The following is an 18,468-nucleotide window of genomic DNA, read 5'->3' as shown; positions in this document are numbered from 1 at the left end:
AATCATTAAAAAACTTATCTGGAAGGACAAAAATATGCCTTAGTAATAAAATTTCCAACTCAAACTTAACCTACTTAAATGAGTCTTATTTCCTTCCTACTAATAAACCTTTAATTCACTTGTATTGGAGCAATAATTTTTTTCGTATTTTCCTTGCCCACTAATTCAAAGAAACCCCCCCCCCTAAAATGGAGGAATTAACACCCTTTTAATGTGTTTCAAATATTTTGAAGCTTTAGAAAGTGTTAAGGTTTCTAATTCTAGGACAACATTATCTGTATGAATACCCTAATGGCAAACCGCTTCAGCTGCACTGGGGGCAGAGGGGTAGCGATGATCTTCTAAGTGCCCCAGCTCTCCAGACAAGGTCAGAAGCACACTGGTTTGTATTACTGCTACATCCACATAAGTGGTCTAGGTTGCTTTTCCTTCACCAAGGGTTATCTCAGAGGAGCATTATGCTTGACCTCCAAATTTGGCAGACTACTGATGAGGTTCATAACTTTCGGATTGCTCTGATATTTTGACATATTTACAGGGTTCTGGGCCACATCCTGGAAGGGTACTATCACCTCTGGATCCTGCACAGCTGCAAGAACCTCTGGATCACTAAGAATCTCATTGAGCCCAGGCATTCCTGCCATTCCAGGCATGCCTCCTCTCATTCCAGGCATTCCTCTAGGAAAATTACCAGGCATTCCCCCTCAAAAGCCACCTGCTTGTCCTCTGGCCTCTTCTTCCCTCTGGTCTCACTCATGTTCTTCTTCAGCCTTCTTAACCCTCTCTATTCTTTCTTTAATCTCCAGCTCTTCATGTTTTCGCACATACTTTCACCGATGCTCAGCAATTTTCTGGGCCCCCGGTTGAACTTCCTTCAGAATTCCACTAGCATCATCATCATTATAATCCAGTTTACAGGCAAGGGAAAAATCATGGGCTGCTTCTTCTCAATGGCCCAGAAGTCTGTGTGCTTTTCCTCGCCACTTATATGGCTGAGCAGAATCAGGATTTATTTCAACGGCCCTGTCACAGTCCTGAATGGCAGCATTTGGCTTCTGTAATTTCATGAAGGCAATGGCCCTCTTGGAATACCGAATGGCCAAGTAAGGGTTTAGCATCTGTGAACAAGTCCATAGCTCTCTGTAACTGACCATTATTTAGTGCTTCAATGGCAGCACCTTTCTTTTTATTATTATTTTTTTTATTGTAAAAATAGTATACAGAGGGGTTACAGTTACATGAGTAATGAGTACATTTCCTATGGAGCATTGTTATCTCCTCCTTTGATTTTCCCTACCATCTCTTCCCTCTTCACCTCCCCAACTCACCTTTTCCTGCCCACCAAGTTGTAAAGTTCATTTCAGCATAGTGTCTTGTACCTGTTATTGTTACAATAGGACAACCTGTATCCTTGTTTCAGCATTATATTATTTCCCTTCCCCTCCCCAAATTAGAACAATGTATATACACGATTCAGGGTACTGACCTCAAATACAGTGAAAACAGGGGTTATACCATGGGGGAAGAACACACAAGAGAAACAAACAAACAAACAAACAAAATCACATGGTACATTTTAGATACGTAAAAAACAATAGCAAGAAAGAAAAAACAAGTTGTGTCTCTATCTTGGGGTTCATTTCACTTAACATCATATTATATGGTTATATGTACATAGATTTTGACCTATTCTGCTTGTCCTAAACTTATACTAATTATTGCAAATAAGGGAAACCATGGGACCTATGTTTCTTTGGGCCTGGCTTACTTCACTTAATATAATTTTTTCCAAATCTTTCCATTTCCTGACAAATGGGGTGATTCTTTCTGATGGAGGCATAGAATTTCATTGTGTATATATACCATATTTTCTTGATCCATTCATCTACTGAAGGGTATCTGGGTTGGTTCCATATCTTAGCTATGGTAAATAATGCTGCGATAAACATAGTTGTTTTGGTAGCTTTAGTATGGCCTTGTTTGTGATCATTTGGGTAAATTCCCAAAAGTGGGATTGCTGGGACATAAGGGAGCTCTATGTGTAGTCTTTTGAGGAACCTCCATACTGCTTTCCAAAGTGGTTGAACAAGTATACACTCCCACCAACAATGCAGTAAGATTCCCTTCTGTCCACATCCCCTCCAGCATCTCTTGTTATTAGAGTTCTTGATTATAGCCATTTTAACTAGGGTGAGGTGGAATCTCAATGTTGTTTTGATCTGCATTTCTTTTATGGCCAGAGAAGTTGACCATTTCTTCATGTGTCTATTGGCCGTTCTTATTTCCTTTTCAGAGAAGTTTCTCTTTACGTCTTTAGCCCACTTATGTATTGGGCAGTTGTTTCTTTGAGGATTTGTTTTTGGGGGACTTAGTTTTTTGTGTTCTAAGTATATTTTAGATATGAGACTCTTATCCTCTATATGGCTAGTGAACTTTCTATTGATCTTGATAGCTATGTCCTTTGCCATTCAGAAACTGCAATTTCATGCAATCCTATTTGTCCAAACTTTCTTTGATTTGTTGTGTTTCTGAGTCTTTATTAAGAAAATTTCGGCTTATGCCTAGGAGCCCTAGAGTTTCTCCTATTCCTGTAATGTTTTCAGGGTGTCTGCTTTGACATTGAGGTCTTTGATCCATTTGGAATTAATTCTAGTGCAGGGTGATATAGAAGGACCTAGCTTTAGTTTTCTACAGGAGTTTAACCAATTTTGCCAGCACCATTTACTAAAGAGGCTGTCTTTCTTCCATTCTATTTTTTTAGCTCCGTTATCGAAGATGAGCTGGCTATAGGTCTGTGGGTTCATTTCTGGGTCTTCAGTTCTATTCCATTGCTGCTTAGGTCTGTTCTTGTGCCACTACCAAGCTGTTTTCATTACTGTGGCTTTGTAGTAGAATTTGAAATTTGGTATTGATATTCCTCCAGCACTGTTCTTTCTGCTAAGGATTGTTTTTTCTATTCGGGGTCTTTTATTGTTCCATATGAATTTTTGGGTTGCTTCTTCTATTTCATTGAAGAAAGAAGTTGGAATATTGATAGGTATCACATTGAATTTGTGGATAGCCTTTGGAAGTATTGCCATTTTCAAAAGGTTGACCCTTCCAATCCAGGAGCATGGGAGGCTTTTCCTCTTACTAAATTCTGCCTTAATTTCCTTTTTTAGGTTTTTAAGGTTTTCATCATAGAGGTCCTTCACTTCTTTATTACATTAACTTCTAAGTATTTTATTTTGTGTGGCTATTAGAAAAGGAGCTGCTTTCTTGATATCAGCCACATTCTCCTCATTGTTGGCATACAGAAAAGCTGTTGTTTTTTGAGGGTTAATTTTATACCCTGCCACTTTGTCAAAATTTCGAATCAGCTTGAGTAATTTAGGAGTGGATTCCATGGGATTCTTTAAATACAAGATCATGTCATCTGCAAAGAGGGAGAGTTTTACTTCATCTTTCCCTGTTTGGATCTCCTTTATGTTTGCATCTTTTCTTGCTTGATCCATCATCTCCTCAGTTATCTCTACATTTTCATCTCCCATTTCTTGGGGTGCATCAATTTCTGGTTCAATTACACTTTCATTATCAATTTCTAGGTCTCTTTCCTCACTGGGTGACTCCTCTGTCTGTATGTTTTCTTCTTGTCTCCTTACTATTTTACTATTCCTTGATACTGTCTCTGATTTAACTTTATGAGTAGCTGGTGGTACTTTACCCTGCTATGCTCTCCATGCACTCCTGCAGGAAAGCCTTCTCCTCAGTGTGCAGGACGCTCAGGTCCTACTTACGCATCTTCAGTTCACTGACTTTGGGGGGAACCATGGTCTGGAGGCAGAGGGCCGAGGCCCTGTCCCAGGCCCAGGTGTGGCCTCCACGTGAGCACGCATGGAGAAGGGGCTTATTTGTTGTTTATAGCGGTTAACATGCCTAATTAAACAAGCAAATGCTGAGAAACCAAAGTGCTTTCTTTCTTTCTTTTTTTGTCGGTCGTGGGGCTTGACCTCTGGGCTTGGGAGCTGTCCCTGCGCTCTTCAGCTCAAGGTGAGCACTCTACCTCTTGAGCCACAGCGCCACTTCCGGTTTTCTAGTGGTTTATTGGAGATAGGAGTCTCATGGACTTTCCTTGCCTGGGCTGGCTTTGAACTGTGATCCTCAGATTTCAGCCTCCTGAGTAGCTGTAATGACAGGCATGACCCACCGGCACCAGGCCAAAAGTGCTTTCATAAAAGAGACAGTTGGCTAAGTACTTAAAAAAAATATTTTTCTGTGAACTATATATGTATATAGGTGGAATAAAGTCCCTGAAAACTGTATAATAAGGGAAAGAACAGATAAGGAAAGAAAGAGCAATAGAGAGAATTATTCTGAGGGGTTAATTTGATTACAATATATGCATGTGTGAAATACCATGAGGAATATTTTTTGTACAATTAAGATACTCTAGAAAAAATGATTCGAAAATAAAGTAGGCTCCATTTAAGAATTATGCCAGTTGGAGTAGGGAGGACAAATGAAAAGGGTGAAGAAGGAGAAATAGAGCACACATATTTTATATACATGTATGAAACTAGAACAATGAAACCTACTGAAACTTCTTTAAGAAGGAAGAGATGAATGAGAAAGACAAACAGGACAAATATAATTAGGGTACATTGTATGCATATGTGGAAATATTACCATGAAATTCCCTTGTACTACTAATATATGTTCATAAAATGTTTTAAAGATTTAATTCATAAAATTAGAGTAAGAAACAAAAGATGCTAAATGTATTAAAGAAGAGGCAAAGATCAATAGAAAGCCCACGGATTGGGAGAAGATCTTTACTAGCCATACAACGGACAAGGGTCTCATATCTAAAATATACTTGGAACTCAAAAAATTAAACCCCCCAACAACAAATCCTCAAAGAAACAACTGCCCAATAAATAAGTGGGCGAAAGACTTAAAGAGAAACTTCTCTGAAGAAGAAAGAAGGATGGCCAATAGACACATGAAGAAATGTTCAACATCCCTAGCCATAAAAGAAATGCAAATCAAAACAACATTGAGATATCACCTCACTCCAGTTAGAACAGCAAAAATCAAGAACTCTAACAACAACAGATGCTGGAGGGGATGTGGACAGAAAGGAACCTTACTTCATTGTTGGTGGGAATCCACTTTGGAAAGCAGTATGGAGGTTCCTCAAAAGACTTCACATAGAACTCCCCTATGACCCAGCAATCCCACTTTTGGGCATTTACCCTAATGTTTACAAACAAGACCACACTAAAGCTACCAACACAACTATGTTTATTGCAGCATTATTTACCATAGCTAAGATATGGAACCAACCCAGATGCCCCTCAGTAGATGAATGGGTCAAGAAAATGTGGTATATATACACAATGGAATTCTATGCCTCCATCAGAAAGAATGACATTGCCCCATTTGTTAGGAAATGGAAAAACTTGGAAAAAATTATATTAAGTGAAGTAAGCCAGGCCCAAAGAAACATAGGTCGCATGGTTTCCCTTATTTGCAATATCTAGTATATGTATGAGTCAAGCGGAAAAGGTCAGATAATGTGATGTCAGGAAAATGAACCCTTAGATATGTATTTTAAGGTTTTTTTCTTTCATGCATGTGTTTCTAACGCATTTATAAGATTATTTCTTTGTTGCTTTGTATGTCCCTCCCCCACATTATAACCCCTGCTTTCACTATATTTGATGTCAGTATAACTTGTGGAGGAGATGGGGAAAAACCAGTTGTTTAAGGATACAGGTGGACCTGTTGCAACAATGAGAAGTACAAGTTGTCATGTCCAAAACAAGCTTTACAACATCGGTGCGGGGGGGGGGGGGGGGGGGGGGGAGGGGAAAGGGGGGGAAAGGAGAAGGATTGGGATTAGGGGGGGAGGGGGGAGGCTGGGAAGGGAGGTGAAGGGTAAACAAAGGAGGAGGATGCAATGCTTGGTAAGAAATGTACGCATTATCCTGCCCATGTAATTGTAACCCCTCTGTACAGTATGTTCTCAAATAAAATAAAATAAATTTTTTTTTTTTTTAAAAAAAAAGAAGAGGCAAGGGTAGTTGTAACAGAAACACACACTTATAGCTATTGTATTGCCTGGATAAAATAACATGTTAGATGTTAGCACAGAGTTCAAAGATAGAGAAAATAATCATTTTATTTCAGTGGCTCTTTACATGTAGAATTTAAGGATAAGACTATTTGTTGGGGCAGGGTGTTAGTAGTTGATTGACAATATCTGCTTAGGTTCTCTTAAGAATGACTAGGGCTGCTTACAGTTGGCAAGACATTGCACAGCATATTAATAATTGAGATCCAGGATTTATCAATAAGTTAGCTTTAAAGTAGTTTAATTTTTCCTTTACCTCTTCTAAATTATGGGTATGGGAGCAATTAAAAAAACTCTTGGTGGCTCTGTTACTTTTAGCAGTAGCAGTAACAATGAATGCCTAGAATTTGAATGTATATGTTTGACAGCTACAACCAAATGGCTTAAATTATTAGGTTTTTTTTTTTTTTACACAAAATCTGCCAGCAACTGATATTTTCAAATTTTACAGTATAAAGGGAAAAACTTTCAAAATATTAATTAGGACTCAGTAGGAAATGATGTAGAATATATGAAGTCTAGTTTACTACTTTAAATTGTGCTCTTAATAAATCTCACTAAACTAAAATGATGACTCCTGTATTTTCCCTGCATTAAAATCATCTTAGAAGGTAATTGGTCTCGCTTATTATAATACTGCCTAATAATATTTCTTTTACTTTTCAAGAAAAGAATAGATTTCATTAAATTATTATTGCATTGGGAAGGCATGCATTACTAATGTTAGTGAGTACATAATGTAAAATGGAGCTGACAAAAATAAATACACTTGATACAGGAGACTCACTATAGGTTTCATTGGGCTATTTAACTCATCCACATTTGTTTCTGCTTGATGCACTAGAATTGCCTAGAAACTCATTCTATTTCCCTTTATTAAATTGTTTACTATTGAAAAATAAATAAAAATATATAAAGCATTAGAGAGTCCATTTAGGAAAACAAATCAACCAGTCAACTTTTATTATGAAAATGAGATGTACTACTCTTTTGCGCATTTAAAAAGTAAGGTATATCAAAGTTTTTTGTTACTGAACCTGAAATTAGAAACAGGGAATGATCAGGCTTACATAAATTAAATATAATTTTAAAATATTAGAATTTAAACAAATAGAAATATTGAACTGGTTTTAAAGTTAGAGGTTTCTCACAAATTACTTATTAGCATATACTATATGTACATATATTTTTACATAAATATATATTTACATATATAAATATTCTGTGCATTTTCTAATATTGAATATATATACCCACATATATATAAATATGCATATAAATTTAAATATACACATATGCATGTGTATTTTTGAGATAGAATATCTATATATAGCTTAAGCTGATATCAGACTCATGATCTTCCTGCCTCTACTGAATTCTGAGATAGGAAGCATGAGCCACTGGCTCCCAGCTTGCACAAGACCTGCTAAACACACATAGCATGTGATTCTGGCTTCTTTCTTTTTTTTCTTTTTTTCTTTTTTTTTTGTCGGTGAGGCCTGGGAGGTGTCCCTCAGCTCTTCAGCTCAAGGCTAGCGCTCTACCCTTGAGTGACAGCCTCACATCCAGCTTTTTCTGCTTATGTGGTGCTGAGGAATAGAACAGAGGGCCTCATGCATGCAAGGCAAGCACTCTACCACTGAGCAACCTTCCCAGCCCATCTGGCTTATTTCTTATGCATACCAATTCTAGGTTGAGAAGCAAAAGCCTGTGAACTGGAAAGAAGTTCCAATCAACTAAGTACACAAACTGGAAATTTGTTGAAGAGATAAGGGTCCATAGAGCCCTTCCAGCCCAGATGGACAAGAGGTGGCTGTGTAGCCCGATAAATGACAGGAAGGAAAAACAGGACTGTTTTCCCTGCAGAGGGATTCTAGCTAGCTGAAGAAATGACAGTACTATTGGAAATCGATTGCAGGCTGTTCTGTGGCTTTGAAGTATGAAACTATCAATAATTTTCCACTGAAAATGTTTCAAGAGGCAGAGGAATAACAGTCCCCATTACAGTTCTTTATCTTACACCAGTTATCCTACCACCTTATAAAGTCTTTTTTTTTTTTTTTGAGAGACAGAGAGATGATGTAAGACTATTCTCTAATTACCAGGACTTGCTATGACAAAACAACTTTATATGCAAATTTCACACTCTGGTTTACTGATCTGTTGGTTTCTTGTAGTATATATGTCCTGTATTTTATGAAAGTAAGTAGACTTTTTTTTTTTTTTTGGTCAGTAGTGGGGCTTGATCTCTGGGCCTGGGCATTGTCCCTCAGCTTTTAAGCTCAAGACTAGCGCTCTACCACTTGAGCCACAGCACCACTTCCAGTTTTCTGGTGGTTTATTGGAGATAAGAGTCTCACAGACTTTCCTGCTTTTTCCTGGCTTTGAACCACGATCCTCAGATCTCAGCCTCCTGAGTAGGATTACAGGCACATTGCCTGGACTAGTAAGCAGACTTTTAAGATTGAAGAAACAATTCTCTTGATACATGAAGATATCAGAGCTAAGTTTTGTTTGTGACAAATAGCACAGTGAATGCCTCAACTGATTGGGGAAAATATCTAAAACACTGCAACATAACCATTTTATATGTCCATAGTATACTGGGGAAATTTTAAGAGGGTTAGCAATTTCAGTTGATAAGACAAAGAATTTTGAAACCAATCAGCTAAAGGCAAAAAGTACAAGTATCAATTAAGATGGGGCCTAATAGAATCTATTTGTCACCTACTCAGTGATTCCACAGATGTGGAAAAATTATTTGCTCCAGAGATTTATTGGTGGTTGAAAATACACTCAACTAAGAATTTTAAACATTTTCAGATCTCAGCTGAACAGAAATATTAGGAGTTAGGTGGAAAATATGACTGTCACTAAAATGCATATTCAACAAATTGCCTAACCCTTTAACATTTTGGTTTATGTTCTAAAAGTCAATCCTTTTATATAAAGAAATTATGTGCGGGAATTATAAACATAACCTTTCTCAAGTATTTATTCTGGTGAATTGTAATAGTGTTACCAGTGTATCTAGCCAAAACAATAAAAAATATTTGATATATATTACATTGTATATTATATTTATTTTCACAAAACTCTATGTAAGTCATTATTTTTGTATGTATGTACTATATATCTGTAGCAAAACTTGTTAATTATTTTTTTCTCTCTAATTATCTATAAATTATTTAACCATGATAGCTTGTGAAAAAAATTGTGAATTGCAGCAGTTAAGAACTGGATTAGAGCCAGGTATCCAAACTTTTCTTAGTTATCTGCTTTTTGTTTTTTGTTTGTTTGTTTGTTTTCCTGTGGGTCATGGGGCTTGAACGCTGGGTTTGGGCATTGTCCTTCTGCTCTTTAGCTCAAAGCGAGCACTCTACCACTTGAGTCACAGCACTACTCTAGTTTTCTAGTGGTTAATTGGAGATAAAAGTGTCATCGACTTTCTTGCCTGGGCTGGCTTTGAACTGTGATCCTCAGATCTCAGCCTCCAGAGTAGCCACTGGTCCCCGGCAGTTATCTGTTTTTTAGACATATTTTCTTGATAAAGGCACTTATTTCTCTGAGAATCACTTTACTCATCCTCAGAAATAAAGTCAAGAATGTTTCTCTTCCTGATTTTGCTATGGAGAATAAATGAAGCACAGCATATTACTCTATTTTAATAAATGCACAATTTAAAACAGCGGGCCACATACAAATGAGCTTGTCATTTTTCTTTTAATCTTGAGATAGAAAAAAAGTATTTTTTAAGGAAATGTATCAAACTCAATTCTTTATCTTATGCTGCTATTTTATTGTTTGGCAAAAAAAAAAATCCTTCTTATTTTGTGTCTAAAGGCTAAAATCTTTGACAGATTCTCTATTAGTCACTTTACGAATGAGTTTTATACGGAGAGTGATCGAAAGCAATAAGAAAAGAGAAAAACATAACTGGAAATTTGCAAGCATCTCTCAGTATGTGCTAGATGTTAACACCCATCATCTCATTTAATTCTCCCAAGCTTGTAACTAACCTCTGTAGAGCAGAGTGGGTAAAATCCATGCTGCAGAACCAAAATGCCTGATTTAGATCACAGATCTCTTACTTTCAAGTTGTGAGACACCAAACATATGATTTAACCTCACTGCACTGCAGTTTTCCTCCCAGGGAGAGATCTATAGACGTCATAAACAAAACTGTTTATAGCTTCATAGGCTCACCATGAGGATTCAATAAGTAAATAACTATAAAAATCCTTTGAATAGTGCCTGACACATAGTTATGTCAGTAAATAATAATGGCTAGCAGTTTTGAGAAGTAATTATTAAATGTTAACTCAGAAAATTGTTGCTCATTAAGTATTTTTCTCAAGATCCCATCAAAGTGAGAATGTAGAGCAATGATTCAGGTATATTTGAATCAGACCAACCTCCATTTATGGTTCCATAAGTACCCCCAGTTGTATGGACTGTTGGATTCTGCTGAAGCTATGAAAGATAGATCAAGTTTCTATCAGAGTATTGCAACTAAGCATGTAACTTGGACATTTCTGTGCTTTAAATGTCTTCAATAACTTCTAGCACTGGAAACTTCTTATTAGCATGTTTTATGTAATCCTGGCCTTCTATCATTTTGTTCAGTGTCTCTCTGTTTCTATATCTCTGTGCGTGTCTCTCTTTTCCTGTTCCTCTTCTCTTACTATTCTATTTCCCTCATCTTTACATTCTTGATCATTTTTTATGCAAAATGACTTTGCTTCTATTTTGCTTGTCATCCTTTTCCATGGTATATCTTCAAGACTCTTACTGCCATTTTCAAAAAGCTTATCAAAATCTTCACTTGGAACAAAATAAACATTCCCTTATATAGAAAAAACAATGCGGGGGCAGGGGGGAAGGGCTGGGAATGTGTCTTAGTAGTAGATTGTTTGCCTAGCATGCATGAAGCCCTGGGTTCAATTCCTTAATACCACATAAATAGAAAAAGATGGAAGTGACACTGTGGCTTACGTGGTAGAGTGCTAGCCTTGAGCAAAAGAAGCTCAGGGACTGTGCCCAGGCTCTGAGTTTAAGCCCCACGACTGGCAAAGAAAGAAAAAAAGAAAGGAAGGAAAGGAAGAAGGAAAGGAAGAAGGCAAGAAAGAAAGAAAGGAGGAAAGAAGGAAAGAAAGAAGGAAAGAAGGAAGAAAGGAAGGAAAGAAAGAAAAGAAGGAAGGAAGGAAGGAAAGAAAGAAAAGAAGGAAGGAAGGAAGGAAGGAAGGGAGGAAGAAAGGAAGGGAAGGAAAAAAGACAAAAAGACAGACAACGGTTCCAAATGTTAAGATAATACTTTCTCAGCTATTTAGATGATTATTTTGTTTCTATGCTTTAAAAATCTATAGAGTATTAGGCTGGGAAGATGGCTCAGGAGTAGAGTGCTTGCCTTGCATGCATGAGGCCCTGGGTTCAATTACCTTAGCACCACCTAAGCAGAAAAATCCAGAAGTGATGCTGCAGCTCAAGTGGCAGAGCACTAGCCTTGAGCTGAAGAGCTGAGGGACAGCGCCCAGGCCAAGAGTTCAGGCCCCATCACACACACACACACACACACACACACACACGAATATTTTCCCATTACCATGAAGCTGAAATCATAATTTTTAATGATCCTTTTAACCTGCGTTTTAATAATTTTTGTAATGTGACTTTTATTATAGCAAAAGTTTATTTTTAAAAAATGGACTGTCATAATGTCCCTTGCAGAAAGATAAGACTTGTTACTATTTGATTTCTAGACTTAGCTTCAGTTTTCTATGTGTGTATCTGTATTTTGCTTTGTAAAACTTGAAAGCAATTTCATATACATTATTGTAACATAATTAAAATAAATTAACAGTGAATGTTCTACAATATTAACAAATATAAATCTATAATATCAGTTTTAATGACTGAAGATAGTGTTGATGTTGACAATTAAGATTTTATCAAATCTATGTAAATTTCATACTTTTCCTGTGTGATATCTCAGCCTCCTGAGTAGCTAGGATTACAAGCATGAGTCACCAACACCCAACTATACTTTTCCCAATTTTTGTCATTATAAGCAAGAATGTAAAAAAAAACTTCATTGCACAAAATATTAGAATATTTCATTATAATCGTTACTGTAGATTTATAAACTTATACTTTGTGGATCAGTATATAATTATAAAGTTGCCTTGCACTAAAACCCTAGGTAAATTGGATTTTATTAAAATGTACATTTTTTGGTGAAAATTATATCTCATGGTTACCTTAATATTGTATAGTATTATCAGTGTGTTAATTCATAAATATGTAGACCTTTCAATCTATGTAAGTGAAAAATGCCATTTTACATATGACACTTAAATTCAATAATCATACTTTTGAGAAAATAACATTCATGTGGCAAGTACTAAATAGAGATATTAGAAAGCAAAAATTGACTTTGCTGAAAATTCAGTCTTTATACATTTATATGCAATAATATTAAAATAGAGTAATTGTTTTCTTGCTAAGATAAACTACAATGTAAATGTAAAGAAATGTTGAGAAATATTTATCGATTTTGGTGATACTGTTAAAAAAGAAATACACTCATTATCTAAGTTACATAACTGTAAACCCCTCTCTACATCACCTTTACAATAACAATAAAAAATATAAAAATAAAAAGGATTAATGTTATAGTTTGATATGAAATGTCATCTCAAAAGGTTTATATACTGTAAGTTTAGACCTAAATGCAAGTAGTGTTCAGATATGATTGGATCATAAAGGCTCTGATTTTGAAGTGAGGATGCTTGGTCTAACCTGCACCATCTTGGCCACATGGTAGATAGAGAATCGTGTTTAACTGGCACCATCTTGTCTTCATGGGGGAAGAAGGGGAAGTGCCACCTTCCAGGTGATGGGCATGCTTGAATTCCCAAGGCAGGGATGGGGATTTGGAGCATAAGTTATTGGACCTGTCTTGGGAAACTTTCCAGATTTCTGTGACCTTGCTCCCTGACTTGGACACTATTTAACGTCCAGATCAGCTGAGCGGCCATTAGGCCATGTCATATGTTTCCTGTTTCCAAGTCTTTAGGCCATACCACATGGCTCCTGTTTCCATGTCTCCTGGCTCTCCTCCAGTCAACATAGAGTACCACTTCAGCTCCCCACTGGAGCTGATCTGGTGTGTTGGTATTGTTTTTCTGCTCTTTCTTTCCTTTCTGGCTCTCATGGAGGTCTGCTAACAGCAGTTGTGTATTCTCAGAGCTGCAGGTCTTTATGACAGGAGTCCACTTCCAGACATTGGCTTTCTAATAAAAACTCAAATTCGACCTCTCAAAATGTGTCTTCTCTGTTTCTGGATTTACCATAGAACAATTTTATATGTGGATTAATTCACTGGTGGCTTTGGTAGCACTAGTGGGAGGAGATAGAAACATTAGTAGTGTTGTATGGCGAAAAAACAGAGAAGCCACATTTTGAGAGGCTGAATTGGGAGCCTTTATTGGAGTGCTGGTGGAGAACTAAAGTGGGACACAATGTTGATTGGGAAGAGAGACAGGAAACTCCGAGACAGGAGGCATGGTATACTCCTGACTGAGCTGGTCCCAGTCTAAACCGGGTCAGATCAGAGGACAGGTACAGGGAGCTTGATAGTTCCTGACCCAAGATTGGCAGGTCCAGTAACCTGCTGTCCAGGTCCCTGTCCCTGAGTCTAGGAATTGAGGCACGCTTATCACCTTGAAGGTGGGATTTCCACCATAAACAAAAGATGGCACCAGTTAAATCCAATACCTTATTGTCCACTACATGGCCAAGATGATGTTGGTTATATTCAGCATCCTAACTTTATTAAGCAGGGCCAGGTTGGGAAAAGCATGTAACTGGAAACACTTTTAAAGACTCTATTTTGTCTTCAGCCTCATCTCTGTACTCATTTTTTTATCTTCTGCCTTTAGTCCTCTCCTCTCCTTACTTCTCCTCTTCTGCTCTCTTCTTCTCTTCTCATATCCCCTTCTTTCTTCTCTCTCTTCTCCTTTATGAAACTCTGCCTTACAATGGAGTCATCTGGACATGTACTAAAACTTCTGAGATGGTAAGCGAAACTAAATGCTTCCTCTTTAAAACGGTTTTTCTTGGAGTCTATTTCTCTTGGAGTCTCTGACTGAGGATGATGACCACATAATCATTAGCTGCTTGCATGTTTATTTGCTGAAGTTATAGCTTGGAAATAATAGTCTGTTGATCCTTCATACAATAGTAACATATAATTTATCTGGATAGAAGATAGAGATTTGGGGACTAGAAATGGTCTCCTTCTGACATATCTAGTGTTTCTGATGTACTGGGAATGCTAGATTTATGGAGTCATCCCCAGTTCACTCTGGACAGATTGCCACCCAGGGTAGAAGCTCGGAAATGGTGCATCATTTTGAGAAAATGTGTTGGGATCATTAGCTATGACCAGATTGTAAGAATGTCTATAATAGTGAGCCTTGTGGGATAGTAAAAGTGAGACTTTTACCTCTTTCCCATTTCTAGTGTGTCCCACAGGTAAAAGAAAAAGTGAGACTGAGTTCAGATCTCAGCTTAGGCTAAATATAATTCCCAAAACTGCTGTGAAAAAATTCTCAAAGTACTTTAATTATGCTGCCAACATAGCACTTACATATTGTATTTTAATAGACTTGAGATTCTTTACGAGGGCTTATAAAGAATTTCATTACATGCCTTGTCTTAAAGTGAGTTTCCCAGAAGTAGAAATTAAAATAAGGGTTTGAGCTGTTTATTTGATGAATAAAGAAAGCACTGGAAGAGAACAAGGGAAATGAGATATGGAATAGTGGGTAGCTAATAAGAGCACCTTATAAGGCTGTTACCTCTGATGATAACAAAAGATTAGACCACAGGAAAACTCTGAGCAGAAACCAGGATTCCATAGTGGAACACTTGCTGTAGCCTTGTTCCTCCAATTGGGTGAAGGAGCTCTGGTATTTTTATGCACCAACCCTCACCAGTCCTTTGGTAAAGACCATTCTGGGAATGAAGGGAACCTAAGTATTTCAACACTGCTTGTCTACTTCAGAAACAAGCAAGTGGCCTTGGCACTATTCACTTAAGAAAGCCCTCAGGCAAAGAATTAAAATTGGAGGCAGTGGAAAGCAGGGCACAGGTTCTAAAGGATATGAGCGGGACTCTCACAGCATCACTCAGGTCCCTTCTTCATCAGGAACTAGGAACACAACTCTCAACAACATAGGCATGATCCCTGCCTTCCTGAACACAATGCTCTTTCCTCTGAAACACTCTCTCCTGATCCTCTGTCTTAATCCATTTGAGTCACTGTAACAACATAGTGTAAGGACAGTGGCTTATAAACAAGAGAAGTTTATTCCTCAGTGTGCAGAGCCTGAGAAGTCTAACATTAAATCACTTGCAAATTTGGTAGCAGTTTAACTCCAGGTCAGTCTTTTCTATCACATATGGCAGGTGGGGCAAGACATCTCTCTGGAGCCTATTTTAAGGGTTATTTTGGCTCACACTTTGGGATGTTCCAGTGCTTGACTGCACAGAACTGTTGCTTTTACGCCTGTGGTAAAGCTACACAGCTCGATAGTCATACATCTCAAGGCCTCTAAGTGAAAGTGAAGGAAAAGGAAGAGAGCAGTGTTCTACATTCCCCTCCCTGAGCACACCTTTCGTGGCCTATGACCTCCTACTAGGCACCACCGCTGGAGAAGAGGGTGCCATTCTCTCCATGCTCATAACCTAACTTCCCCACAAAAGATGTGACTATATTAATCTCATTGGTGATTACGTGTATGAAAATTTAGGTGTATGCAAATATTCAGAGCATAACACTTATATACTAAACTTATTTATAAATTACTTTTTCTTTGTCTTTATCCACCCTTGCCCCAAGAAAAACATGGTGTGAACAAACAATGAGAACAACATTCCTGTTTGAATCACTCTAGATTCTAGCCCCTGACAAAGAATTTGACAGAGTATGTACTCAAGACATTTTGGCTGACTTCATTATACTATGGTTAGTTATAAATATGACAACCAGCTTTGTTAGAGAGAGTTCCTTATGGGCACTTGAATTTTATTTAATGTTTATATCTCTAGTACCTATTATTTCTCTGATATATACTATATATTTGAAATTTTTAATAGATTTGAATTAAACATAATCAAGTTTTATTTTTGTTTAGAATACATTGACCCACATATTCAAGTAGCTTGAAATCATGGCTCCTCAAGAGTAGCTGATGAAATTAGAAATACTTCCTATGGAAAAATATAAGATTTAGGAAGGACATAGAACTTGTCTTCCAATATCACTGGGGCTGATAACATGTATTCTAGTTTTAAACTAGAGAGAGTTATCCACTTTCATAGGTGTTATCAGGAGCAATGAGGTGCCTATTATTGAAAGTACCTAAGAAAGTGTGGAGATGTGATAGAGAAAACTTCATAATGTTGATATAAATGCCTGAGGACTGGGACTTTTTTCTAGATAAGTGCAAAATAATATACTATTTCGGTCTTTGTAAAACAATTTCATAAAGTCTGTTCTGGAAGAACTTTACTTTACCAGGGGATTGAGTTTTCAGCTAGTAGTTAGATTGCTTTATAACTTACAGATGATTTTCACATAGTCCTTGGAAAAATTCTTTATAATGATTGATGAAGTAATATTACCACATTTATGTGAAAGAGGACAGATGTTTATGGAGATTAAATCATATGTCCAAAGTCATACATGTGGTAATTAGATAGAACTAGAATTTTAACTCAGAACTTTATGCCTCTTGTTCAAAGTTGGCTAACTTAAAACTCAATTTCACTTCTATTATTAGTGAAGATTAAAAAAAAAGAAAATTACAACCACCTTCCCAAGTACTAATGCAGATCGTCTCTGGTAGAAGGACTGGGACAAGGCCATGGTAATTTATAATTGAAAAAGAGTGTAAGTGGTATAATCAGGAGCATACAAACAATAAGAATGAGGATTAATTTGGAACACAGGTTTTGATACGCCAGGTTACTTTTTGCACCCACAGAATCAGCTATTTCTAAAAAGAATTATAATGATGGTTTTATGTCCCTAGCCAAGAAATATTTATAAATCATATTTGCAAGTAATGTTAGCTTATGAATATTAAAAGATTAGGAAATGACATTGGCTTTTGTTTAAAAAAAAAAACAACTTTGAGTGACCCTGAAGAAGACACAATAAATGATTGCTTTTATTACAGTGCCCTCTAAATATTATTAAAACTCCTTATAGTAGGTAATAAATAAGAGCAAATGAATGCTTGATTTATAGCAATTACAGTACAGATGAGTTGGATTCATGTGCTGAACTGTAATGAAGATAATAGCTCAAAGACACATGGGAACCAGGCACTCGGTGAAATATGAGCTGATTTGCATGATCCCTGTCCCTTGAGTAACCTGTAATTGGCTATTATGAAATGGACTGAGGATGATTTTAACTAAGTAGTACCAAACTACCATAATATAATCTTTGTGGATACTTTTATTTTCAACACTAAAATAGTTTCCTGGATTACAGAATATGTGACCTCCCTCATTTCTAACATGTAGGGATACATAACTGCAAAGGACCATTCATATATGACCCCTAGGAAATTTTTTCTCTGAAAATTGTCACTGTTTCACTTCATTCATAAGAAATACTATACAACATTTCTGCCTTTAACTTCAAGATGTGCTACATTATTTCATAATAATGCTTTTAAGAGTCGATTTTGAGCATAAGACTGAAACAACCTTGTGGATTTCTAAACAAATTAGAGAGAGAGTGCATGTGTGTAAGTGAGAAAATTTATGAAACTCATATTAATACTTGAGACCGCAGGACATTGCTAGGAAAACCTTTCCTTTATCACTTTTTTTTCACTATTTGGCTGGCTCCTTTTGACTCCTCCCAATAGAAAACCACACTAAACTAGTAACAACCTACATGGAAATTCTATTTTAGTGGCTATTAGCTCCAATGTTTGAAAAGCAGTGGACAGAATTATTCCAGAACAGTATTTCATGCTTCTGAAATCTCATTCTCATTATCACACAAATAACCCATGGGACGGAGTGAGTCCCACTGGTGAGGGGATCATCAATGATTATCCTGAGTCACGGTTACAGTGGCGATAATGGGGAAAGGTATACCATAATTAAGAGCTATAGCCAACTAATTAAGTCAAATTACATCTAATTATAAATCCAATAATCTATGCCCAAACTAGTTGCTGATAGCTAAGGGAAAAATAATACAGTTTTAATTAACCTCTTTTATAGATTTGTTAATTCAATATTTTTTTACAAGACAGACATATATA

General features: G+C 36.8%; 1 pseudogene; it reads right to left on the bottom strand.

The window, feature by feature from the left end:
• Nucleotides 1-310: 310 nt before the first annotated feature.
• Nucleotides 311-3,810, bottom strand: LOC122115036 (annotated as a pseudogene).
• Nucleotides 3,811-18,468: the final 14,658 nt, after the last annotated feature.

Source organism: Dipodomys spectabilis, unplaced genomic scaffold, assembly GCF_019054845.1.
Source record: "Dipodomys spectabilis isolate Male_0828 unplaced genomic scaffold, ASM1905484v1 ptg000115l, whole genome shotgun sequence".
Lineage (NCBI taxonomy): Eukaryota > Metazoa > Chordata > Mammalia > Rodentia > Heteromyidae > Dipodomys > Dipodomys spectabilis.
Note: the sequence above shows the minus strand (reverse complement) of the source record. Positions and strands in the feature narration are given on the sequence as shown.